The sequence below is a fragment of the Pseudorca crassidens genome, chromosome 15 (assembly GCF_039906515.1).
Source record: "Pseudorca crassidens isolate mPseCra1 chromosome 15, mPseCra1.hap1, whole genome shotgun sequence".
NCBI classification, from domain to species: domain Eukaryota; kingdom Metazoa; phylum Chordata; class Mammalia; order Artiodactyla; family Delphinidae; genus Pseudorca; species Pseudorca crassidens.
Window position 1 is genome coordinate 30,377,794 of NC_090310.1, and position 25,186 is coordinate 30,402,979.

General features: G+C 51.3%; 1 protein-coding gene and 1 long non-coding RNA gene across 4 annotated transcripts in view; one reads left to right on the plus strand and one right to left on the minus strand.

The window, feature by feature from the left end:
• Positions 1 to 15,761: 15,761 nt before the first annotated feature.
• On the minus strand, positions 15,762 to 22,829 carry LOC137207157 (uncharacterized). Of its 3 annotated transcripts, XR_010934956.1 has the most exons (3): positions 22,585 to 22,815; positions 19,026 to 19,250; positions 15,762 to 17,974 (listed from the first exon to the last, which is right to left on the minus strand). It is a non-coding gene; the product is annotated as an uncharacterized lncRNA (long non-coding RNA). The 3 variants fall into 3 exon arrangements; XR_010934955.1 differs by lacking the exon at positions 15,762 to 17,974 and having other exon boundaries at positions 18,823 to 19,250; positions 22,585 to 22,829; XR_010934957.1 differs by lacking the exons at positions 15,762 to 17,974; positions 22,585 to 22,815 and adding an exon at positions 22,040 to 22,293 and having other exon boundaries at positions 18,823 to 19,250.
• The window catches only part of EMP2 (epithelial membrane protein 2), a 39,713-nt gene continuing 36,878 nt past the window's right edge, over positions 22,352 to 25,186 (plus strand). The window contains exon 1 of the mRNA XM_067706650.1: positions 22,352 to 22,489. The gene's annotated coding sequence lies outside the window, so the exon portion shown is untranslated. The remainder of the gene's footprint in view (positions 22,490 to 25,186) is intronic.

Sequence of the window (25,186 nt, forward strand, 5' to 3'; positions counted from 1 at the left end):
GGACTTCCCTGGTGGCGCAGTGGTTAAGAATCCGCCTGCCAAGGCAGGGGACACTGGTTCGAGCCCTGGTCTGGGAAGTCCCCACATGTCTCGGAGCAACTAAGCCCGTGTACCACAACTACCGACCCTGCGCTCTAGAGCCCGCGAGCCACAACTACTGAAGCCCACGGGCCTAGTGCCCATGCCCCGCAAAAAGAGAAGCCACCGTAATGAGAAGCCCGTGCACCACAACGAAGACCCAACGCAGACAAAAATAAATAAATAAATAAATAAATGGCAGGGTGTTGGATTTGAATTCAGCGTAAGAAAAAACTCCAGGGTTGAGAGCTGCACTGTTTAATCCTATAGCCACTAGCCCCATGTGGCCATGGAGCATGGAAGTAGCTAGTCCGACCGAGAAATGGTGAAGTGTAAAATACACACTGGATTTCCAGGACTTAGTGCAAAAAAAAAAAAAAAGAATATAAAAATCTCACTAAATTGTTTAATGTTGATTACATGCTGATATCATATTTGGATGTATTGAGTTAAAGGAAATATATGACTAAAATTATTATTATTTTTGCTTTTTAAAATAATATGAATGTGCTCATGTTATATTTCTGTTGGATAGCATTGATTTAGAACTCTGCAACAGTGGGATACAATGCTTGGTCACGTAGTGAGTTTCCCGTCCTGAGAGGGATTCAAGCTGAGGATGGGTGATGGGGAAGTAGGGGTGGCACACCATAACTTCAGAGTTGGGGACTTGAGGGTTTCTGCAGCCTGAGTCTCCTAGTCAACCGAGGGGCTTCTGGGGCTGCAGCTTGGCGCCTGGCTGGCAGGCAGCCGACCGTCTGTCTGGAGGTGGTCTGGAAAGCAGCCGTCACTCCCACACTGCAGGGCTCAGCTCTTGCAAACAGGAGGCCAGCAGGACACTCTGTTGGCTCAGGGGCAGCCACTGGCCGGAGGAAGGACTGGGCCCTGCCTGCCTTCTGCATCCTTGTGGCTTGGACCAGCTCAAGGTCAGCCCATGAGGTCCCCTTTTCTCCCTGCTCCCAGACACTGTCTAGAGGGAGGCCCCCTCAGGCTCTCAGCTCAGCCCCAGATCCTGGGCAAAGCTCCCATGTGAGCGGGAGCTCTTAGTTCCTGGATGCATGGAGAGGCCCTTGGAATTAAGTATCTTAGCAGATAGGAAAGCTGGGAGCAGCTATTCCTTTGCCCCAGGGGCCAGACAGCTTCCTCCTCAAGGCCTGTGTCTCATCGGGGAAGGGTCAACCCTGTACCCCAGAGTGGGCTGGCCTGATGCAAGCCCGGCAACCAAGAACTGAGGTGAATTTTGCTTAATAATTGAAACCTACAACCAGCAGGACAGTATAGCCTGGAGGCTCTGTTCTAGTCATGATGTTTTCCCATTAACATGAGACCTTAGGCAAGTTCCTTCTCTCTTTGGGGTTTCCTTATTCATCAAACAAGGGAGGGGGACACCAAGTGGCCTTTCCAGATTTTTACATTCAGGAATCCTTTGCTTCTCCCTGGCTGTGGCATCCTCCTGTTTCTCACTGCTAAGTCCTGTCTGTCCCAACTGGATGACGATGGTGATAGCAACAATAAACAAGCTAGCATTTGTCGATTTCTGCTTCACATGCATTTAACTTATTCAGTCCTCCCGACTACCTTATGAGGTAGGGACCATTGTTATCTCCATTTTATGAAGGCAGAAGCAGAACTGTAAGCCCCTTGTATTAGTCTGTTGGAGCTGCCGCAACAAAGTATCACAGGCTGGGAGGCTTAAACAAGAGACATTTATCTTCTCAAGTTCTGGAGGCTGGAAGTGCAAGATCAAGGGTCGTCAGGGTTGGTTTCTTCTGAGGCCTCTCTCCTTGACTTGCAGGTGGTGTCTTCTCCCTGTGTCTTCACATGGTCTTCCCTCTGTATGTGTCTGTGTCCTGACATCCTCTTCTCATAAAGACACTAGTCATATTGGAATTAGGACCCACCCACATGACCTCATTTGAACTTAATCACCTCTTCAAAGACCCCATCTCCAAATACAGTCACATTTGAGGTACTGGGGGTTAGGAATTTGGGGGGCCACAATTCAGCTCATAACGCCACTCAGAGGCAGGAAGACCCTCTTTCCCCCGTACCTCTCACAGGCTTGGCTCACAACAGAGATCCTCAGATAACCTTTGGTGAAGGGAGCTGACTGGGGAGTAGAGGATGGAAGATGCCCCTCAGGGCCCTCCAGGTCCACCCTGACAGTACCCCATGTAGTGCTGATGGCCTAGATGGGGGAAATGGCCATGTGAACAGAAACCGTCTCCTCATCATAGAAGAGTGCTGACCTCACTGGGGAGGGTCAGGAAGGCTTCCTGGAGGAGGCATGGTAAGGAGGACAAGAATCCTAGCCAGGTGGAGAGGTTGGGGAAGAGCTTTCCAAGCAGAGAGAACAGGAGGTGCAAGCTGGTGGGCATCATGAAATGGGGTGTCTTGTGATGGGGGCTCTAAGTGTCAAGTTCAAAGCCAGGGGATACAAGTGGCAAGAGAAAGGAGATAGCAGTCCAGGAAGGTCCTGAATGCTAAGGAATGTGGACTTAACCTGAGTGCTCCAGTAGTTATTGAATGATGTCAAGCAAGGGAGTGGAAGGATGATTTTACTATATTCACCACAATGGCCAGTGGGCTCCAGGCCAAGCCCACTCTCTGGTCCTTGCCATGCCTCTAACTCACTCACAGTCCTTTCTTCCCTTCCTCTAGGAAGCCAGGGGCCCTCTCATCTATTGTTTAGCCTAAACCACTCTGAACAGTTCAGCCTCCCAATCATTAGTCTTGAACAATCGCTTTGCAAACACAAGTTTTGGGCACAGAGTCTGGGAAGGCTGTGTCCTGATCACACTGAAAGCTGGATGTAATCTCTATCTTTACAAGGACTGCACATGCCTTGCTGGGCTCCCCACAAATGCTACTGTGGCGGTGGGTCAGGAAGAAGGGTCTCCTCTGGCTGAGCCTCCAGATGGGGGTGGGTGGGTGGGTGGAGGAAAACCCATGGGTGAGGGAATTGTCCCATTCACCCTTGGACAAAACACACTGCGTTTACAACAAGGAATCAAATTGGGCATGTGACCCAAGGGATCGCGTACTGCCAACTCCCTGAGAGGTCAGTCAGGGCTCTCACACACAGTGTGCTCCCTAAAGGTCCAAATCAGCCTCGGCATCAAGGTCCCGGCATGCGATCACCATGCGTCACCAAGAGAAAAGCCTCTGTGGATGAGGAGGTGCTCTCCCGGGCATGTGTCTTGGCCACCAGCTGGGAAGGAGAATGACGATGTCATAGGGCCACCTCTCCTGATCGCTTCTCTTGCTCTGGCTGCTCTGCAGTATCAAACATAAATCCCACCACAAATAAACTACATCTGTTCTGCTCTTTAGTGCTCAATACCCAAGTTTCACCTAATCCTAATCCCCACGTAAACATCCTGAGATAGTGCAACTAGCCTCATCTCATGACGAGGAAGTGGAGGCTCTGAGCTCATCAGAGGCCCCGCAGGGGGTGGCGCTGGATCTTTAATGAAAGGAATGAAGACTCTTTTATGTCTCAGTGAGACTTATTCTCCTCCTGGACACCCAGAAGTGGTCAAACCGCCCTGTATGTCTCAGCAGGTGTGAGTAACTTTGAACTTAACGAGATGGTAGCTGCACTGTCCAATACAGGGCTACAGGCCACAGGTGGCCACCGAGCACCTGAAGTGTGGCTGATGCGAATTGAGATGGGCTCTAAGTGTAAAATACACACCAGGTTGTTTTTTATTTTTTATTTATTTTTTTAAATTGTGGTATAGTTGTTTTACAATGTTATGTTAGTTTCTACTGTACAGTGAAGTGCAGTTCCCTGTACTATACAGCAGGTTCTTATTAGTTATCTGTGTTATACATATTAGTGTATATATGTCAATCCCAATATCCCAGTTCATCCCTCCCCCCCACCCCCACTCCCACCCCACCCCTCCCCCACTCCCTTCCCCCTCCCCCTCCCCTTTCCCCCTCCCCCACCCTCCCCCTCCTCCCCCACCCCTCCCCCTCCTCCTCCCCTCCCCCCTCCCCTCCCCTCCCCCTCCCCTCCCCCTCCCCTCCCCTTCCCCTCCCCTCCCCTCCCCCTCCCCTCCCCCTCCCCCTCCCCTCCCCCTCCCCCTCCCCTCCCCTCTCCCTCCCCTCCCCTCCCCTCCCCCTCCCCCTTTCCCTCATCCCCCACCCCACCCCTCCCCCTCCCCTCCCCTCCCCCCTCCCCTCCCCTCCCCCTCCCCTCCCCTCCCCCTCCCCTTTCCCTCATCCCCCACCCCACCCCTCCCCCTCCCCTCCCCTCCCCTCCCCCTCCCCTCCCCTCCCCCTTTCCCCTCCCCCTCCCCTCCCCTCCCCTCCCCTGGGGCATGTGGGTCAGACATCCAGGTTTTATCTCTGGGAGGTGAGTGTAACTCAGAATGACCCTGGAACCTGGTGTGTTTCTTGGGTTTCTGAAGGGAAAAGGAAGGCTTGGGCTGGGGAAACCAGCTCGCCTGTGAGGGAGGTGTGCTTGGGGACACAGGCATAGAACACTGTCCCCAAACCATGGAGCTGGACACCCCAGATACAAGGAAGACACTCAAGTTGCTGGGCTGGCTTCCTCTGGATTTCCCATCAAGGCTGCAGGGGTATTTAAACCTGACAGCAACCATGTGAGGTAGCTGTTAATATTACCCCATGAACTTATTAAAGGTCTCGGTTGCATAAAACAGAATCTACTCTGGCTAACGTAACTAGAAAATCTTTTTATTAAAAAAAATTAGGTAGATAAACAACAAGGACCTACTGTATAGCACAGGGAACTATACTCAATATTTTGTAATAACCTGTAAGGAAAAAGAATTTGAAAAAGAATATATATATGTATAACGGAATCATTGTGCCGTACACCTGAAACTAACACATTGTAAATCAACTATACTTCAATAAAATGTACAGAATCTGTATGGTTAAATCAATAAAGTGTTGACAAAAAATATATATATTAGGTTGTTCTCTATATTCAGGGTGGGAAACAAAACCGGGTTTGTACGGTAGATGGCTACAGGTAACACAAACTATGGAGGGAGGCGTGCTTTAACAAACACGCAACTGTCTCGATACCAGAACTCCTGCAGACACACAAGCCCTGCCGTTGCATCTCCAAAGATCCAGTTGCCATTGCCACCATGAGCATCGAAAGCAGACAGTGCCCCCGTCGAACACCCCCATTCACGTGGAAATCTTACATGGCTGCCTCTGGTTTACGATCCAGGGCTTGGGTCCTAGATACAAAGGGCTGCAAAATTGAGTTTTTCAGGGGTTTTGTTTGTTTGTTTGCAAAACTGAGTTCTATTCCTACATTAACGAGTATAGCTCATATTATGCGTACTTCTCCAAAGACAAGGTAATTGGAAGATGATGGGCAGCCACAAATGTGAAAAATGCCCCCAATACTCCACTTTACAGATGAGAAAACAGAGGCACAGAGAAGTTGAGTGACTCCCCCAAGGTAACACAGCTAAGAAATTGTAGAGGTCCGATTCAAATCCAAGCTGTCTAACTACAGGGCCGAGCTCTCATACGGACAGGGAGGGTTTGGACAGGTGAAGATGGGAGGTGGGAGAGGTCAGGTCCGGTGCAGAGACCTGTGTGATCAAAGGCACAGAGGAGAGGGTTGCTCCTTGGAGGAGGACCCGTCGTTCCTCATATCCTGCTGAAAAGGGCAACGAGAGAGGGGCTGGGAGTCTAGGTAGAGAGCTCCGAGGACCCATGGAACTCCCGCTGCCTGACACCTATCAGGTTACTTGATTCCAGGGCCCAGAGTGGCCACATACCTGTGTTGGGGTCTCCAACACAGGGGACTGTGAAGAGGGCCTGGGGCTCCATGTGTGGCCTGCTCCCATCACTCAGCCCCATGTCCCCTGCCCCATCCCCGCCCCCCTCCCCTCCCCTAGAGCCAGCAGGCCTCTCAGAGCTGGATGTTCTCAGAGCCAGGTTGACATTGATGGTAAACAGAGACATTCCAAACCTGGAGGAATCGTAACAATGTGTCACCAGCGGCTGAGAGCAGGGAGGTGACAGGAACCGGGCAGGGTTCCATCCAGGCCCAGCTGCAGTGGCCTTCGCAAATACTCCAAGTGCCTACTGTGTGCAAGACCTGGGGGTACCGGCATTCCTGAGCTCCCTGCCCAGAAACCGTGGCAGCCGGCCCGCTGGTGCAGGGTCAGCCTCCTCTTGAAGGAGTGTGGAGAGTTTCGATCTGGCCTCTCCTCTGCCTCTCCAGCTCCTGGAGAGCTCGGAGAGGGGCAGGGTGGGGCTGTTGGAGATGCCATCTCCTCGGAGGCTGGGCCGGGACTGCATCTCCTGCCACCCCACCCTGGCAGCAGGGCCTGCCGCCTGCGTACCGGAGCCAGCTGTCCCTCGGCCCTATCGTTTCTGCGCATTCCTCTCTGGCTAGAATCTGAGCTAGAAGGTATAAAACGAATATCTCGAGAGAAGTGTAAGGACCCCAGACCAAGGTGATATGGTGATGACAAGCGCAGAGCTGGGCAAAACTGTTCTCTCCCCCTGTAGAAAGTTCCCCTGAATTGTGGGAGGGCCCAGGAGATAGATTCTGGACTGGGGGAGCCATCCCCACCCCTGCCCTCCTTGCTGCTGAGGTTTTCTCCTGGTTCCCACCCCGGCTGTCTTCTGTCGGGGACACAGACTGTGTATGCTAGGGTCTCACCTGGCTGGCCCCCATCACCCTAACACCCAGTCCCTGGTGGGTCTCCGGGGCCTTAGAACAGCCACCAGCCACCCACCCATCCCACTCTGAGCTACGCAGCTCAGAGTGTGGTCCAAAAAGTGTTCCCACCGCCCTTGAAGAGCTGAGCCCAACACGGGGAGTGAGGGTTTAGAAATCTTTCCAGACGCTGCTGCAATCCGCAGGCGCGTGGTGATTATTGTCTCGTGTTATGAAAGTATTGGTCCGTGATGAATCTGCAATCCAGAATAAGCCATCAAACTGGCCCTCGCCGCCAATTTGACAAGCACCCAGTTCCGGGAACTGCAGGAGAAAGCCTCCCTGGGAGCCAGCCGGACCAGGAGCGCCGCGCTCCTTCCCTTCGTCTCTCTGAGCTCAGATCCCTGAGAGTATCGGGACCGTCAGAGCTTCCCCCATGGGGCAGGGAGTGGGCAGGGCTCGGCTAAAGTCTGGGGGACCCAGGCTGAGCTCTGGGGGCCTGGGGCAGGACGCAGAGGGGACGTCCAGGAAGGTAGTTAGCTATGGCGTCTCCTCTTGACCAGTAGCCCCTTCCCCTCCCTCTGGAGCCTCATGGGGGCTCTCCCTGGAACGCCATCGTTCAGTCCCACAGCTTTGCCCCGGGAGCTGCATCAGGCGCCAGATTGATAAGGCCCCGGCCCTCACAGCTGCAGGAGGTGTTGGTGGTACCGACAGTGGACAAACCAGTAGATAAACCAGGCAATTTCCGGCGGAAATAAAACAGGGCGATGTGATAGGGAGTGGATGGGGTGGGCTTGGGGCCGGTGCAGTATATTAAATGGGAGAACAATACACCACCCACAGGTGGTGGGATTGTAGACAGCTTAACCAAGCCTCCCTGACAAGGAGTCATCCTAGAAACCCTCAAGGAAAGAGAGAAGGACAGAAGGGAGGAGCTGAGTGCTGGGGGCTTTGCCCTGCCCAAGTTCAAGGTCAGCCTGGCCTCTCTGCTTGCTCACAGCCTGGAGGGGCCCAGCCGCCTCTGTCAGGAGGGCTGCAGGCAGGGCAAGGAAGCATCCCCTCTACCCGCTCCCACCTTCGAAGTGCAAGAGGAGGCGATGTCCTGCCCGAAGGGGGTTACATTTCCAGGGTCCCCAGATCTCTCCAAGGCCTTGGGGGGGTTCTATGGAATGGTATTGATCTGCCCCAAACCCCACGCCATCCCCTCCTACCTGCAGATCGTGGCCTTCCTGAACGCATGCCCACATGAGTTCTGAGATGCGCTGAACCGGGGATGGGTCGGCAGGGCTGTGCTCCCTGCCCACCTGTTGCACCACTTCCCTGGCTGCTCTGTCTGCCTGGCCTCTTGGGCAACAGGCCTCCAACCTCATCCTCACTCTCTTCTTGGAGTTTCCCGTGTTCCTGGTGCTTTGGGGGAAGCCTGGTTGTGAGGGTCAGGACTCAGCCAGTGCTGAGAAGCACGGAATTGGAAACTTTCTAAAGTGGAGGTTCTCAACCCTGGTGACACATTAGGATCCCCAGTGCCCAGGCCCCAACCCAGAGCCTAACTGAATCGGTTGGAGGTGGGGTCCCGGCAGCTGCATCTTTTAAAATCTCCCCAGGGGTTGCCAAGTGCAGGCACGTGATTGTAATTTCCAACATCCTGTCTTCTCTCCCTTTATACTGGATGGGATGGAGGCGAGAAAACGCCAGAATGAAGGTGGAATGAGGGACAGGGAGGGGAAACCTGCATTCTGGGTCAGCCCCGAAGACCCCTCCTTGGGATCGTCATTTCCTCCTGAGCCCCCTTCACAGGATCGAGGGTTAAAAAGCCATCATGTCCCTGGTTGCTGAGCGCAGTTGCTCCAAAAATGGCAATAATGAAAACTCCTGGGGGCTCCGTGGGGCCAGGTGGAGCAGGTGCCTGACCAAATCAGACCTCCTCCGCCCCGGGAAGGCCTCCCGATTCCTCTGCCACTGGAATCTCAGCCCTCGTGCTCTCAGCTCAGCCCTGGAAGCAGGCCCCAACCCTATTTTCAGGGTGGCCACTGCCTCATTCTGCACCATTTCCTTCTAAACAAATGGCTTCCCCTTCGCAGAGGTCATCAGGGCACGTCCAGGGTGGGCAGGGCCGGATTTCTGCCCTGGGCACTCCCCGGAGGTGGGAAGGACCAGAGTATGCGGCCCTTGCAGGGCTGACTGGCCCTGGGCTGATTCAGGACCAGAGTTCCAGGCAGGGCTGCTGTAGGTCTAGCTGTCTGCTCAGGGCACCTGGGATGTAGGGAGCTCTCTTTCAGTCTTGGAATAACGCAGCCTTGTAAGTAAGGACAAGGCTGCTGGACAGTGAGCCGTGCTCTTCGATGGTGGCTGCCCAGGTACTTGTCTAAATGCTCTGCAGGGCCCTCAGGATGGTTCCCTCAACAAACATCTCACAACCTATCTCTCCCCTTCCAACCTGGCCCCTGCAATTTACCTTCCTCGCAGGGGCTAGAAGATCTTTGGGAAACATGGGTGGGGTCCATCACTCTCCTGCTGAAACTTTTCATGGATTTCCTGTTGCCCCGAAGAGCAAATTCAAACTCCTACCATGTCCTGTGAGAGCTGATCAGTGTGGTCCCTGCCTCTCTGACCCCGCTCCCCACCCCCTCCCCGCTCATTCCGGTCTCAACAGCCTCTCCTTTACTCAGACACACTCAGCGTTTTCCTCCCCGGGGCCTTTGCACTTCCTCTTTATTCCCGTGGCTGGTCGTTCTTCTCTTCTACCTGTTACCCTTCAGAGAGACCTTCCCAAATCACCCTGCCTAAAACAGCCCTCCCATCACTGTCTCTGTCACTCTGTTTTATTTCTTCCCAACATATATCACTATTAAAATTGTCTTCTTTATTGAGTTGTTTTTTTTCTTCATGGTCTATCTCTGACCCCAGAAAGTAAGTTCCTCAAGGACAGGAACCTTGTCTGGTCTGTTTGCTGTGAGTTCCTGGGCCTGGAGAATGCTCAGTTAAGTGTTGGCTGAATGAATGAACGAAAGAAATTGACAAAGAGTTTCGAAGCACATAGTGGTTTAGAAATGAATACATCACCACTCCAAATGGAATACACACCAAGGATCGTTCTACATGCTTTAAGTATATGAACTCACTTATCTTTCAACAGCTCTGTGAGGTATGTAGTAGAAGTGTTATTCACATTTTACAGATCAGAAAATGAAGGCACAGAGATGTTAAGTGATGTGCCCAAGGTCACACAGCTGGTCAAACCCAGGCACATAGCCAGCTCTCTATGCCTTACCATCTACGGGGTAGCATGAGGTGTGACGCAAATTGCTTAGATGGGTTGCACAAGACAGAGAAAATCCATTTCGCTACATGTGGCCACCCCCACGTGGGTGTAATCAGGCTGCAGAGGGCAGGGGGCAGGGGAATGAGGGATTCCCTAAAAGAAGCAGAAGAATCCTATAGTGGGATAAATCAGAAACCCCACTGCTTCCTGCCACCCCAGACTCAGTTTCCCCATTTCCAAAGTGCAAAGAGGATGGGACAGGCGGGGAAGATGACAGTGAGTGGGGCTCAGGAGGCAAGGACAAGCATGAGGATCTAGGTCAGAACCTGGGAGGTAGAGTGCAGTGCACACCTGCAGTTTCTGCTTGCACGGTGTCCAGGCCCCCTTCCTCTGCTAGCAGCACCCATTCTCTTTTGGGAACCCCACCCTGGCCCGAGGGAGGGGGCTGTCCAACAAGGTGCCTGGCCTTTTCCTGGCCATGGGGTGGGCACTTGACGCAACTGAAGCCAATCAAATCCCGTCTCCAAACTGGGGAGTCCCAGCTCAGGGAAGCAGGAGGGAAGGAGGAAGGCGATGCCCATTCCAGACTCTGCCCAAAGCGTGCACATCCACTGTGGCTGGGGAGCCCCTGCCACACTCATATTCCTCGGAAACCCCTGCCTGTCCGTCTGACCTCATTTCCTACCACTTCCTCAACACTTGCCACACTCCTGCGACACCATCACTTTTCTATTCCCCAGACAAGGCAAACTCCTTCTCACCCCAGGACATTTGCACTTGCTGTTCCCTCTGCTTGGAACATTCAGCTCCAGACCTTCCTTTGCACAATTGGCTTCTTTTCATCATTTCAGCCTCCATCAGAAGTGTCCTCAGAGAGGCCTTCCAAGAACACCTGGCTGAACCCTGACCCACACAGCTGGTCAGTGTCTACCACATCCTCCTGTTGTGTTTTCTTCTTGACGCACATCATCATAGCTCAGGTTATTTTGCTGATTTACTTGTTGGCTTATTTCTCTCTGCCTCCCCTCACTTGGAGAGCCCTTCTCTGAGTGTCTCATCTCCCACTGCCTCCCCCCTGGCAGAGCCCCAGGCACTTGGTTGGTGCTCAATAAATAACATTTAAATGAATGAATGGGACAGTGGATTAAGTCTAACCCCAGGGAATACTCACAGGGAATAACACTTCAAGGGAAGAGACAGTGAGGGAATTCTTTGTCCTCTTTTCAAAGGGGAAAACTGGGGCACAGTAGGAGAGGAGGTGGCCACATCAGAACTCACTCAACTTGTTCTTACTTCCCTGTGGGAGCAGAATTTCTCCACCTCCATCCTTGGGCTTTGAGGTCACTTCCCACAATTACAAGCAGAGTCACCCGAGGGCAGGGAATCCCCGTGTGGCCCGAGGAACATTTGAACACCTGGACTGGAGGCACCTGGGAGGTGGGAGGATGGGAGGGCAGGAGGCGGACAGGCTGGGTCCTGCCCTGTGCCCGTCCTAACTCATCGGCTGGCATGTGGACCGTGTGGTCTGACTGGTTGGGCGAGGGTAGCGTGTGGGCTGGTGAGGGTGCCAGCCAGTAAACTGGAGATTGGCAGGCACTCTAGGGGGACAGCTCGTCTCCCAGTCTCTCCAGCACCAGGTCAGCATTGACTCAGTTTGGGACTCTCAACTCAAGAAGCCTCAAGTTCCTTGGCATCCTTCCAGGAGCCAGGGAGGTGCTGGGCCAAGGGCTATTACACTGTCCTCCATAGGGTACCAGAATTTGCCCCCATAAAATACGTCTCTTTGGCATATTAATTATTTTAAGCTGGTTATTTTCTGTGAAAACGCAAACATGGGGGAAACTCTGAAAAATAAGTGTTACCCTTTTGCAAGAAATGTTTATATTTGTAAGGGGAATTTTCGTTTGTAAGGGTGTCTCCCTCTCTGCATCTTGAAGAGGATGACCAAGTCTCTAGAAACTCTTATCAGTGGAGAAAGCAAGGACTTGAATTTGCATAACAACCGTACTCTTTTCTGCTGTGCTTTTCCTGGTCACCTCCCAGCACTGACTCTCCCCACCTTAAACATCTTCTTTTGTCTTTAGCTGAAAACAGTATTTAAAGTGAGGGCTTTGGCCGTTTTGGGGAGTAACACGGTTTTTCTGGGTCTCTCCCATGTGTACATGTTATTAAGCATTTGTTTGATTTTTTTCCTGTCCATCTGTCTCATGTCAGTTTAATTCTTAGACCAGCAAAAAGAATGTAGAAGGATAGAGCAAAATTTCCTCTTCCCTGACGCATTCATGCAACAGATAATTGTTGAATCTTTCCTTGTGGGGCCTACGTGGTGCCAACTATTGTTCTAAGCATTTCATGTGCACTAATTTGTTCAACTTTCTCTATAGCCTATAAGGTGGGTACCATCATCCTCTTTTATAGGCAAACTGAGGTACAGAGAGGTTGAGAAATTTGTGAAAATTCCACAACTAGCTAAATTGTATTCCCCCCAAATTCATATAGGTTAGGTTGAAGCCTTAACCCCCAGTACCTCAGAATGTGACTATTTGGAGATGGGGTCTTAAGAGGGGTAATTAAAGTAAAAATGAGGTCTTTCGGGTTTCTTAGAAGAAGAGAAGATTAGGACACACATACAGAGGGGAGATGGTATGAGGACCCAGGGAGAAGATGTCCATCTAAAAGCCAAGGAGAAAAGCCTCACAAGAGACTAACACTGCCGACACCTTGATCTTGGAAGTCCAGCTTCCAGAATTGTGGACAGTCAATTTCTGTTGTGTAAGCTGCCCGTCTGTGTTCCTTTGTTATGGCAGCCTGAGCAGACTAACACAGAGGTGCAGAGCCTGGATGTGGTTCCAGGCAGCCTGGAATGCCTATCTATCACCAAGCTCCATCCAGAGGTGCTGAAGGCATCCTAGCACCCACACGAGCCTTTCTCCCTGTGCTCATCATAAAGACTGAATGGGACTTGGAAAGAGAAGAGCATTCTTAATCCATGATTTAGTGTTACTAATTACATGCCCATGTATCCGCTGAAACCACCTCCAGGACCGCCAGGGTGTATGTCCCTCACTTTGGGAAGTATAAACTGGACCAGTTAGGACCAGCCTGGGTCCCTGACAACCCGTAGGCCCTAGCTGCCCCATGGTCAGCTCTCCCAGACCTTTGCAGGATAGCTGAGCATCTTAAGCTTCTCCAGGCCAGCAATTAGCTCTACTGCTCTATGTGGACTTGACCACCGTTAATTCGTCTTCTGGGAGCCCAACATGTGGACAGACCCCATGTGACCTCATGGTGTAGGGCAAGGCTTCTCAGTTGAATGTTCATGTGCACCTTCTGGGGATCCTGTTAAAATGCAGATTCTGATTCAGTAGGTCTGGGCTGGGCCTAAGATGCTGTATTTCTAACAAGCTCCCAGGTGATGCTGACGCTGTTGGCAGGGAGGGAGGGTGACTCAGGAGCTGGGCTCAGGGGAAGACTTCGACAGACGCTGTGGTCCCCACCATGCATAGGAAGCCAGTGGCTGGAGAGGTGGTTAGTTTTCCCGACAGCAGGGATGTTCAGAGCCCATTTCAGGAAAAAACAAAATATCTCCCTACTTAATCTTCAGCCAAAGGCTCATTTGCCGGTTTTCTGGCCTCCAAATCTGGGATCTGGATGTCAACTCACACGTGCCTAGGGTGTCAGGAAATCCAATGTGAAATTAGGTGTTCAATGACTATGATCGCGTTTGGTTAAAGGACTAATGCAGTGTTTCTCAAAATGTGGTCCACACACCACCAGCATCAGAAACACTTGGCAGTTGGGGGCTGGGGAAAGAGCTTGTTAACCATGCAGATTCCTAGAAAAATGGTACAGGTGAACTTATTCACAAAGCAGAAATAGAGTCACACATGTAGAGAACAAACTTATGGTTACCAAGGGCGGAAGGGGGGTAGGATGTGCTGGGAGATTGGGATTGACATATATACGCTGCTATGTATAAAACAGATAACTAATGAGAACCTACTGTACAGCACAGGGAACTCCATTCAGTGTTCTGTGGTGACCTAAATGGGAGGGAAATCTAAAAAAGAGAGGATATATGTATATGTATAATTGATTCACTTTGCTGCACAGAGGAAACTAACACAACATTGTAAAGCGACTATACTCCAATAAAAATTAATTAAAAAAATAAAAAAATAAAAATAAATAAAATACTTGAAAAAACATGCAGATTCTTGGGTTCCACCCCAGACCTACTTTTCTAGCACTTCTAGAAGGGGTGGCCCAGGAATTTGCATCGCTCATGGGTTCTCCCAGGTGATTCATATGGGAATCACTTTCAAAATCTCTGGGCTCATATATTTGCTTCCTTGTCAGTCTGTGTAGTTTTTGCTTCCTTTTGTGTCAGCTCTATTGTGTGCATGTCTTTGATGGTCAGCTGCCTTAAATCCCTTTGGAAGTCAGATAGTAAAGTAAATACATGAGGCTTCAAATGTTACTGGGTGTCCTAGGGAACCACACTGCCCCTTTGATGCTCTTCTTGTCAATGAACCCACCATCAAAGCACAGCTCACACAGAAGCTGCCCAATGACCCTTCCTTAATACCTGAATTGAGCCAACTGGTCCTTGCATCTTTAGGAAACATCCCCAGCTCTTCAGGAAACATTGGCACCCTCGGACACTCCAATGGACCAAATCAAGCCCTTCACACTGGGTCAAGAGAAGTGTCCATTACAAGTGAGCCCCAGAGCCCTCAGACCGCTGTATAAGGTTACTTCCTTTACATGTCTCTCTGAAGGGACTTCTGAGTCTCCTTTGGGTTATTCTTCTCCCAGACCCAGCATCATTCTAAAGTGTGAGTAGAACCTTGGATTCCAAGTTACTATTATTTCTCACCTGCTAATTTCTCTGCCTGAGCCCACTCTCACCCTCCCCAACCTTCCCACATGACAGTCTATCAGACCATGCCACTACTGCCTTAGAACTTCAACTGTGCTCCATCACTCTTGGAATGAAGTCCCCAACCTAACTTAGCCCACCTGCCTTCCCCAACTTCATTCTCACGCTCCCCTTCCCAGCCACACTGGCTTCTTTCAGACCTTCTTACCCACCACGTTCCCACCCACAGGGCCTTTGAACGTGCTGCTTCCACCCTCCCCTTTTGCCAAGCCAACTCTTAGCTATCCTTCAGCACCACCTCCTCAGGGAAGCCCTCCCTGATGTCTCTGCCTGGGTCAAATCCCGTTACTGCAGGCTCAAAGAGCACCGGCTTCCTTGTCCTTCATAGCACGCTTGTCACATTTGGCTGAATGATTACTTAATTCATTAATTCACTATTGTTAGGGTGCTTGTGCACCCCAGTTTCCCTGGGACGGTTCCTATTTATGATTATTTTCCCACTGCAATTTTTAATAGCACCCCTTTCACTCTTAAAAATGTCTTACTTTGGGTGATAAATTATATGGCCACCCACATGATAACCCACCCCACCAGACTATAAACTCCACGAGGACACTGCTCATCTCTGCATTCCCAGCAGCTGGCTCCAGGAATGAGGCTGATCCTGCATGGCTATTGACGACCTACCCTTGAAAGTGACATAGCATCACTTCCACCATTTTCTGCTGGTCAACTGGACACCCATTGATGAGTGCAAGCTCTCAGTGGGCTGAGTATCGAAGAATCTGCAGACATGTCTTAAAAACACCACATATCCTCAAAGACTTGAATTTCATTCGTTAATTCATTCATCAAACATTTATTGATTCCTGTGCTCCTGCCTCTTGTCACACAGTTTGGGCACAAGAGTTCCTAGCTGAGAGGTAAGGGGTGACATCCAGCCATACGCCTGGCTTGGGGTTGTGTCTGCTTGGAGGAAGGGGCATTTTTTTTCCTTTGCAGGAAGATGCCATCTTTATACCAAGCTGTGTGCACTAAAAGGATGCTTTTTTTCTGAATGACAAGTTCGGAAGGGGTATTTTTTTCTAATTTTCATAAAGGCGCCCTAAAGACTAACAGAAACCCTGACTGATCACCTGCTATGGCTCAGACATGGATGAAAAAGCCCCGGCAAGACAGAGCCGGCCTCAGCTCTTGGGGACCTTGTGTTCTAGTGGGGAGTGAAGACAATGAGTGAGAAAGCACACACATAAAAACTTAACAAATATAATTACAGATTGTAAATAACATGATGGGAGAGAAGGCCTGCCTCTGAGCACCTCCTCTGTGCTGGTCGCTGGAGGCTGAGGCTGCCTTATGCAGGGCTACCACCTCTCAGGGGCTGTGGTGCAGGGGAGCAAACAGAAATGGGCTCTGTACAAAAGGATTCTAATCCCATATAAGGAGGGAGTTCCAGACTGTTCAGGTACAAGGACTTTAAGTTCAAGAAATGCCCAGAATGGTTTAAATACCTTCTTGCCCGGAAGCACAGAACAGACAGGAATTTCTGGGTCTCCTCCTACCCTATCACTGTTTGAATTTTAAACTGCGAGACCATGAGTGTAGTGTGTGTGTGTGTGTGTGTGTGTGTGTGTGTGTGTGTCTTTCATTGGAAATAGAAGACATCCGTATTTCCCTATACCCAAAGATTCTAAGGGTGTGTGAGTCTGGCCTGAGTCCTGAGGCTGGGGTTGCCTGGCCTGAGAGTTTACTCAGCTTAGGGGGTTGCTTCCATGGTTTTATAGCCTAAGAGACAACCCACATACACAAACATATCCGGGAATCTTAGAAAGCAAAGCAAAACAAAACCTGTATCAGTATCAAGCAGGATAATGAGTAGAACTGACCAGTGGTGGTTGGTATGTTCCAGAGAGCAAAGGTTTTTTGAACGAGTTCGTTCACTGCTCTTTTCCCAGTGCCTTGCAACCAGAAGAGTCACAGTAAGTACACTCTAAGTGAAAGATTGGAAAATTATTATTTCCCTGAGCAATTGTTTGGCAGAAAGGAAGGAAGGAAAGGATATTTCTTTGAAAAATTTAGAATATTTAGAAAAGTACAAAGGATGCTCTCATAGACTGAAGGAATAATATTTATGATTGTACTTAAGATCCCAGGAAAACAAGAGCATACCCTGGGGCACTATTAACAACAGGAATTTTTTCTTCTCCTTCTGTTCCTCGGTGCCAAATTGTACTCCATCTTTTCAGAAGATGGGCCAAGAGAACTGGCCTCTACCCACCTTGCGTGCTGGGAGACACCTGGGGACTTCCTTCTGTGACTTGCCAAGAACATCCCATGGGCCATCCTGGGCGCCAGACGTTTGGGTGGTAATGACATTGGTGGTAGGAGCGAACTTGCCCACTTCCTGTTACTCTTTCTGACTGTATTTCAGGGAGATTCAAATCTGGGAGTGCTCTGAAGCTCTGTCCCTATGGTGCCGAAACTCCTGATGCAAACTGAGAACTGCAGTCAAGCAGCCAGATGTTTTGGGTCTCAATGCCAAACATTTCTATAATGGGCAAAACCCAGACTCACCCCTCAGGTTCTGCTCGCAGTACACTTGTGTTCATTCCCTGGCTGGGGCGGGGGAGAAGTGAAAGCCCCAAACAGCATGGGCATGGCTGGAATCTCCAGAGGTTTGGAAATTCTGTGGCTGTTGTCTTTGGTGATCAGTCATAAGTCAAATGGACAATATTTGTGTTGTGAGTTCTTCTTGCACTGGGCAGGAAATTTTATGACAAAGGGAAGCGGCGAGACCCAGAGCTCCAGGCATTAAGTGGGAGGACACGAGGGCTTGTTTCTCTGCTGGAAAGCATTGTCTCCATCCTGCCCCCGACCCCATCTGTGGAGGTGGGCGACAGGGAGGAAATGGTCTCAAGAGAGCATATTTCTCAGATCCCACTCTGGGAATTCAGATTTCTTGACTCTCCATACAGCAGGCGCTAAGGGCTTTCCCAGATGTCTCTTGACGGCAAGATGAGAAACCAGCTAAGCCCCGTCTAGAAGTGCAGGTGGCAGGGCCTTTGGTTTGGAGGATCCTGCTCCATATCTGGAAGAGTAGCCAAGAGAAAATGTTGCTTTAGATGTGCTTGCTACATTCCTACACCTAGAAGCACTTAGCACTGTAAGCAAAATGCAAAGATAGTGTTGGACCCTGAGAGGTGAAGTGACTTGCCAGGATAACATGGCTAGTGGGAGATTTTTTTGCTGCTTGGCTACATGACTTGCTTTGCCAATGAAATGTGAGCATGCAGAAGCTTTTTATAGCCAGTGAGTGGTTCATCATCTTATCTTCCTAATTCCCTGAGACCAGCAATGGTCCATATAGAGGCTGCTCCACTAGCCTGCCTCCAGAAGTAAAGATGATATGGACCCACGGTCAAAATCAACCCATAATGGACCTATATTGTGAGCAAGATATATCAATACTTGTGTTGCAAGCCACAAAGATCGTGGGATCATTTGTTATCATGCCATAACCTAGCCTATCCTGACTGATACAAAGTCTACAATAGAACCCAACCCCACCCCCCTCAAATTTAGCAGCTTAAAGCAACACACATTTAACACAGATTTTGTGGGTCAGGAAGCTGGGCAGGGCTTAACTGGGCCCTCTGCTTCAGTGTCATCAAGGTGTTGGCCACAGCTGGGGAAGGATCAACTGGGGAAGGATCTGCTTCCAAGATCACATGGTTATTGGCAGCATTCTGGTCCTTGGGGGCTGTTGGACTGAAGGTCTCTGTACCTGGACAGCTGTTGGCCAGAATTTCCCTTGGTCCTTTGCCTTGTGGGTCTCTCTAACATGGTAGTGTACTTCATGAAAGCATGCAAGCCTAGAGGGCCACAGAATGTGCTGGTGACACAGAAGTCATAGTTTTTATAACCTAACCATGGAAGTGACATCCCATCGTTTTTTCATTTTATTCTAGTCATGAAAAGTCATTACGTCCCACCCACTCTTAAGGGGACGAGAGTACACAAGACTGTGAACACCAGGTGGCAGATCACATGGGGCCATCTTATCTACCAGTTTGTTTGCAAAGGAAATGGTTATTAAATGGAAGTTAGTAAAACCCTTATCATCTGTGAAACTGACCCACCAACCAAAAGCAGTTTTCGCTGGTTGAATCACATTCATATTTGATCCATTCCCACATGACTCTATGAATTTAGGTCACATTTTCTTTTAGATCTCCATCCTTTTTGACCAGAGCCCACATATTCTTCTCCATCAGCTCTTCTGCTACAACTCCAAGTTCTACTGGGCTGCCTTGAGGTTGGGGATCAGATTTGCCCGCAGGCATGGACATCCCAAGTCATTCTTTCTGAGAACAGAAAAGAGTCAACAGGAATAGGTCACAAGAAACTGGCAGAACCTTAAAACATTCAAGCCAGAAAGGACACACAGGAGACCACTGAGTTCTCAACCAACTTCTCTTTCCAACCCTGAACGAACGCCCCAGTCTTCTCCATGGCCTCCCATGCCTTCCTTACAGTTCTCTCTCCCCATATGAGATGATCCTTTTACCAACCAGCTACAGCTGTGAAACAGACAACCGTGGTGCCTCAATGACGTGCAAGAATAGACATCATTTCTCATTCATGTGTCTGCAGCTTGGCTAGAGCAGCCTGAGCCCCATATGGAAGTTCCGTGGGTCATGTAGGGAAGCTCTGCTCCCATGTCTCATTTTTCTGGGGCCAATGGACTACTGGAGGTTTATTCTGCTTATACAAATGGCAAAAGCACAAGAGGGCAAGCCCTACCGCTCAAGCACATTCCCAGCCTTTGCATGTGTCACATCTGCTAATATCTCATTGGCCAAAACCAGTCACGTGGTTTAACTCAAGGCCAAGGGGGTGAGTATGCTCTCCTAGCCAGGAGATTATAGTTGCAGTGTGGATATACACTACTATATAGCGGGGCGAAGAATTGGGACCCAGAACTCAGTTGAACACACTCTTACTTTTCCCCCACACCATGTTGAGGATTCAAACTTATTACTGACACACCAGGAGTGGGGATACAGTGGGTATAAGGCAGGTTTCTGCCTCCAATCTTCCTGGAGAGACAGGTGTATATTTGAAGAGAGAAAACTAAGAGGTGCAAGTAGCAGGTGAATTGCACAGGTAGGTGGGGCTCTGGAGAAGGTTTGGAAACAAACGAGAGATGCAATCAATCATTCCTTTCTCTGGGTCCTAGAGAGGCATCTTGGTGTCTGGCCAGGTTCTTCCTCGTGTGGGGCATGCCCCACCAGAAGGCAAATGGGAGGTGATTTTTGGAGGAGGAGGCATTGCCCAGCCTTGAGTCATGGCGTGGGAACGTAATTCCCTTTTCCAGTGATTTTGCAATAGTTCTGATTAGAAGGAGAAAGTCTCCTTCTGTGCTTAGCGCGAGTCTAACACCCATCTTACTCTTGTTGATCTCCCTTTTTAATAGACCCTAAACCTCAGGTTCGTGGACTCTCTCAAGCAACAGTATCTGGTTAGAATGTACTCACACTGTTTTCTCTGGGTAGTGTTTATATTTGTAAGTTTGTCTTCTATTTTTGGTGGTTGGAATTGGTTTCCTGTTTACCGTGATGATATAGGGCTTCCTTTTTAAAAATAAATATAGTTAAATAAATAGAGTTGACTTAGGGAAAAATATTAAGTGAATACTTGTTCAGGTGGCTAGTGGGTATGGTAGAAATTATGGCTTGACCCTGGTGAGCGTTTTGTAAATAGCGATATAGTGGGAGGAGGAGAGCGGGGTTTGCCACAGTCAGTCTGACTTCGCATCCACGCTCGATCCCTTGAATAGGGCCTTTGGGCGAGTTACTTAGGTAGCCTCTCTGAACCTTAGTTCCTTCATGGACTGTTGTGTTATATTGATGACAGTATTTGTAAAGTAACTGGCACAGAGTGAGGGCTCAGCAAACGGCAGAAATCCACCTGCTGCAGCCTCTACCTGGACTGTCCATTCTGGGAGAGACTTTTGGGTTTTCTCTGTCCTCCAGGTGGCCATGGGACAGGCAGGCATCACTGCCCCTGCTGGTGGGTGGGCCCTGCATGGCCCTCCTCTGCAGCAGCCAGACCCCACTCTCCTCCCCTTTTATGTGGGGTCTCAGTTCAAATGAACACCTTCCTACCCCCTCTCCAGCCCTACACAGAATCTCTTGCTTGGGAGATGAAAGTCTTGATTAGCCATAGAATTTCAAAAGTAAAAGAGATGTGGCAGGTCAGACACTAGGCCAGCTGGGGAACCTCAAGATGGGGTGTGGGGTGGCCCTTTGGAAGGGGCCTCAAATCGCCTAAGGATTTCTAATTTAGACCCAAGGAGGCTCTCGCCTTGCAGACTTCCCCAACAGGATTGAAAAAAGACGCATCAGAAAGTTTAAGCATGGCGTCCCAGCCAGACCAGCTACTGCATAATAAGTTAGCATTTCTTAAAAGGGTTTCTAATTCTTTTGTTAGTAGCACAAGTCCATTGCCTTATATTTTGGGGTGTGTGCAAATAACATCACTGTGTTCAGTTAAAAGCTTAAAATATACTGTAATATGCTGTGGTCCTGTTTTGGAATTGCTTCAGTGTTTCAATACAGTAACTCCTCCCTCCCTACTCCACAGCCCCACAGATGGGGCTCAGGCCCCTCTGGTCTTTTCCCCCATCCCATAAGAACCTCCAGGGCAGATCAGCCCTCTCAGTTCCCAGATGGGGAAACTGAGGCTGGAGAGAAAGACATTTCCTTGTCTTTTGATGTCATTGCCAGGGACAGTAGATTCCAGAACTGCGGGGTCAAAAGATGGTTTGTGTGAGTGAGACCCTGGAGGAGTCCTAAGACTGCGTCCCTGGTTGCCCTGACACCTCCCACCAAGGCCAGAGACTCTATGTCGGCAAATAAAAATAACCATAGCTAAGATTAACTGAGCACTTACTATGTACCAGGCACCGCGCAGGTATGACACTTTCAGGCCTTACAACAACCCAAGGAAAGAGGTCCTATTGTGACTTCCATTTCCAGAAGGGGATACTGAGGCAGGCAAAATTAAGGAGATCACTAAGTTAAGAAAAGTGCCAGGGAAGGGGTTCTAAAGTAGGGAGTCGGATTCCAGAATACTCGTCCTTAACCCTTACCGGAAGGGAAGAGAAGAACGGGGGAGAAGAAGGGCAGGAGAGGAGGGGCAGCTGGAAACCCGTAAGGGCGAGCGCAGCGCGGAATGCCTTCCAGCTGCGAGGAAGCTCGGATTTCTCCCTCTTTCCCCAGAACTGCGCTACCAGCTCTGCCCTAAACTTGGCCCAAGTAGCGCAGGGAGGCGGGCTGGGGCTGGGGGCGCTCCCCAGGCTCCGGCCTTTCTCTCCAGTGTCCCCCACCCGCTTCCCGCGGTCCCTCCCACTCTGCTCTCCGGGCTCCTGACATCACGACCCGGGAGGCGGGGTCGGGGAAGGAGGGGGGACGTGGGGAGGCGGCTCGGCGCCACGGAGAGGGAGGAGGGAGGGCGCGCAGTCCCAGCCCAGAGCTTCAAAACAGTCCGGCGGCCTCGCCTCGCGCCCCAGCCCGACTGTCTGTCCAGCCGCCAGAGTCCGGTGAGTCGGGGTCTCGCCCGGGAGCCGCGCGCAGGTAGCGGGGGGCTCCGGGCTGCGAGCGACGGGGCAGCGGGGTCGCCAGCCACTGCACTTACCGGACCGAGAGAGGTCCCTGCAATTGGTGGCGGACCGGGAGGGGCCGAGGCCCCTCCCTGCCGAAAATCCACTGTTCCTCTGCCAGATTGCGAGGGCGCGGACTTCCCGCCTGCGCCGAGCTCGCTCGGGACCCCGAATTCCACCTCCCCACCCCCGGACTGCTTCCTTCGCCTTTTGCGTCGAGGCGGGCGGGAAAAGTTTGGGGAGGAGTCAGGGCGACTCCCCTCGCCCCCGCCAACTCCACTCCCAGGGTTCTCGGAGTCCCGGGTAGCCCCCCTCTCGTCGTGTGAAGTCCCCCGGCGCCTTGGCGCACGGTCCCCCGCCTCACGTAGCGCGCCGGACCCGCTGCGCCCTGACTGGGTCATTGGGTCCCCTCTCGGCCCCGGCGGCGGCTCCGTTGCGCCCCCCAGCGGCAGGGAGCAACTGCCTTAGGTTGGACGAGCGGAGGAGCTGGAGGCACTGCTTGGATGACGCCTGTCCCCTCTCCACTCCGGTTGGGCTTGGGGGGCTACGAGGGCCCCACCCATGGGTCCGGAGAAGGGGGAGCCTAGAGCTCGTATACAGGAGGACTACACACTCTCCCCAAATCCAGGGTCCTAAATATACCTCAGGGAGGCCCTAATTTGGGACTGACATGGGAACCTCATAAATGGGGGTTAGTTGGGGGCACCTGTGCCTGAGGGAGACTACAGAGAGCAAAGCCCTCCCTCCGGACTACAGGACCCACCTCTTACTTTGGAACAAGAATGACAGCCCAGTTTCAGGTTTGGGAAAAGGGGCAGTGCCCCCTCCCGAGCTGCAAAGATGTGTATGTGGGGTGAGGTGGGGTGATCTTTTAACTTAGTTGTGTCTAAAATGCAGAGGCCAGTCTAAAAAGTGACAGGCAGAGTGAGGAGTAAGGTAATGGGCTTGGAGAGGGTCTTAAGCAGCTGGTAGCCACAATATTGTATGATTTCACTGACAGGAAGCACTTAGAATAGGCAAATTCAGAGCGTCAGAAAGTGGAGCAGAGGTACCTGGGGCTGGCAGAGAGGGATGGGGAGTTATTGCTAGTGGGTACAGAGCTGGGGGGATGAAAACATTTGGGGTATAGGGAGTGGTGATGGTTCCACGACACTGTAAGTGTATTTAATGCCACTGGATTCTACACTTAAAAGTGGTTAAAGTGCTCAATATTCTGTGATGTATATTTTACCACAATTAAACAGAGAGTGTGCAGCCACCTGTGCTTCAGTTTGATTCAGTTAGAAATTCCAGAATCCGCTCACGGTTGCTGGCCACCTCTCCCCAGAATTTGGCCTCAGTAAGGAAGTGGACGGCGGGTGAGGAAGGGACACGAGCCAGGTTTCCCCAGGAGGCTGGAAGGGACAAGGAAGGGGACAGAAGCTGATGGAGCCTCTGATGGAGCCGCTACAGCTGATGGAGCTGCCACAGGGGTCTGTGGCCACTAACTGTAAATACAGGGCACAACCATCCAGCCCTCCCCGCCACTCCCCTGCACACACAAGTAGTGTCTAAGGCCCTTTGTTTCTGGAATGGAAGTGAGTGTTTCACCTAGATTTCCTTTCTCTGCCGTGCGCATGATATCTTCAGGGCAGGAACTGAAACCACAAGTGTGTGCGCACGGACTCTCCATTTTCCAGCAACAGGTGATTCACAGGGAAGCTCAACTGGCCTTTCTCTTCCCAGGCCCATGATGACGCTCCATCAGCCTCTGATGGAGCGCCCTGCCTCGTGCCCTCCAGCGTTCCTGGAAGCCTCCCCCTGCGCCGGCCCATCCCCACTCCTGGGCTGCAGGTGGGGAAAGCCAGGTCAGAGACCTTAAGTCAGTTTCTCAAGGTCCCTGAGCGAGTGACGTGCCAAGAGCCAGGCTTTGAACCTCCATGCGCTTCCCCACAAGCCCTCCCCATTTTTCCACCCGGAGATGCCCTGGTGGGTTTTGAAGAGTCAGGGGGAGACCCTCCTGGGGAAATCAGGGCCCAGACACCCACGGGGCCCTTGGCAGATACCAAGGCCACAGCAGAGGGAGGGGCGTGGGGGTGGCAGGAGGGTGCGGAACCTGTTTTCCCACTGACGGTTTTTGGATCAGCTGCCTCCAGCCCCGCCGGGAATTGGGGAGGGGAGGCCGGGCGTGGGCCGCATAGCCTGTAGCCGCCTCTGTCCCTCCAGTGGGGAAACTGAGATTCACCCAAAATCTGGGGACAGGTGTTCGTGTTGGAAGCCGCAGAGGTGTCCCACGGTGGGGGGGGCGGTGAGGGCAGGGCCAGCCGGGTGGGGCTGACACTGCACTGCCCCACCCAGAGGGGAGGGCCCGAGCCCTCTTCTGGCTTCCCGGCCCCAGTTTAGGGCACAGCTCTTGAGGGGCTGAGGGGTCTGCGGCCACTAACTGTAAATACAGGGCACAACCATCCAGCCCTCCCCGCCACTCCCCTGCACACACAAGTAGTGTCTAAGGCCCTTTGTTTCTGGAATGGAGGTGAGTGTTTCACCTAGATTTCCTTTCTCTGCCGTGCGCATGATATCTGCAGGGCAGGAGCTGAAACCACGCGTGTGTGCACACGGACTCGCCATTTTCCAGCAACAGGTGATTCACAGGAGGCT